The following is a 1,300-nucleotide window of genomic DNA, read 5'->3' as shown; positions in this document are numbered from 1 at the left end:
TGTTTAGATCTTGGTGCTTTTTTTGTTTTAATCATTAATCAATCAAAAATACCAAACATTTGCTGGTAGCTCCTCTTTGGCTTGTCTTTTGGACAGTCCGATTTTCTGTTTTTCTGGAAAAAAACTGTTATGGAAAATTCTAGAAATATTGTGTAGAGTTTATGTGGTGAAATAAACCATGTGATGTCACCTGGCATTGCTGTAATTGTGAAACCATAAATTCTGCTGTAATAGTTGAAATCACTTTATTGTAATCATACATGGAATCTTCATCTTAGTCTTGTCAGAATATCTTGTTTTTACTCTAGCATAATGTAAGCATATAAGCTTTCTGTTTTATGTCTGCTATCTGTACAGGTACATCAACAATTTATTTCACAAAGTAGAGGATCAGTTAAAAAAAAGATCTGATTGGCTTGTGTGAGAATTCCCCAGATAGAGCTCATTCAGCAGACTCTGTACTTGAGATTCCTCTGCCCCTCAACTTTCTTGTCCATTGACCTTTGCCCCATTAGGTTTGGGTTGGTGGTTAGTTAGATGATGGGGACTGCCTTTTCCTGAGACTGCCCTCATTGTTTGGATTTTCACTAGATTTTCCCCAGATGGAGAATCTAGAGAGGCTGGGGTTGTAGCAGGCGGCCATGAATAATCAGTAGGCGGTGTTGTTCCACCCTCCTTTCTATCCTTCAGTCTTGTTTGTCAAGTAGAAGGTCCAGTTACCCCTGTCTCAAATCTCTTTAGTCTCACTCCTTTTGCTGTGCTGATCCTATTCACACAGTCCACATTCCCATGGGGCATCCACTGCCTGGTGACCCAGTTTTCCTCATCTGAGAGCTTTGGCTTAAAGGCATATTTCAGTTTGTCAAGCTGTAATAGAGTAAGAATTTTGAATTATTAAAAGCAAGTTTCGAGTATTTCCAGATTTTCCCATCTATTCTGACTGACTGTTTATGTTGATAGTTCATTGTAACATAGAAGTGTCTTTTACCCCTTATTTTGAATCTACAACGTGTGTTTGTACTGCAGCACAGAGCTCTGTGAGCTGAGCCAAACTGAGTGGGTCACAATGGGGGAGATGGAGAAGAATACAAGCAGAGAAAGTGAGTTCCCTTGTGCCAAAAGCTCAGGCATCTATAATTAACAAAGAAGCTGCTGAACAATGAGGCTCAGTCCAGACTGCTGCAGACATCATGGCATCGGTTCCCTCTCAAATTAAGTATTACATTTAAATTGTGGATTTCAAGTTTTTCAGGTCCCATTTCAGTTTCTTACCCTTTCAGAGTTTGCTGCTGCGGCTCGT

This window comes from Morone saxatilis, unplaced genomic scaffold, assembly GCF_004916995.1.
Source record: "Morone saxatilis isolate NCDOM2014 unplaced genomic scaffold, NCSU_SB_2.0 Contig8, whole genome shotgun sequence".
NCBI classification, from domain to species: Eukaryota; Metazoa; Chordata; class Actinopteri; family Moronidae; genus Morone; species Morone saxatilis.
This window is presented reverse-complemented; position numbering follows the sequence as displayed.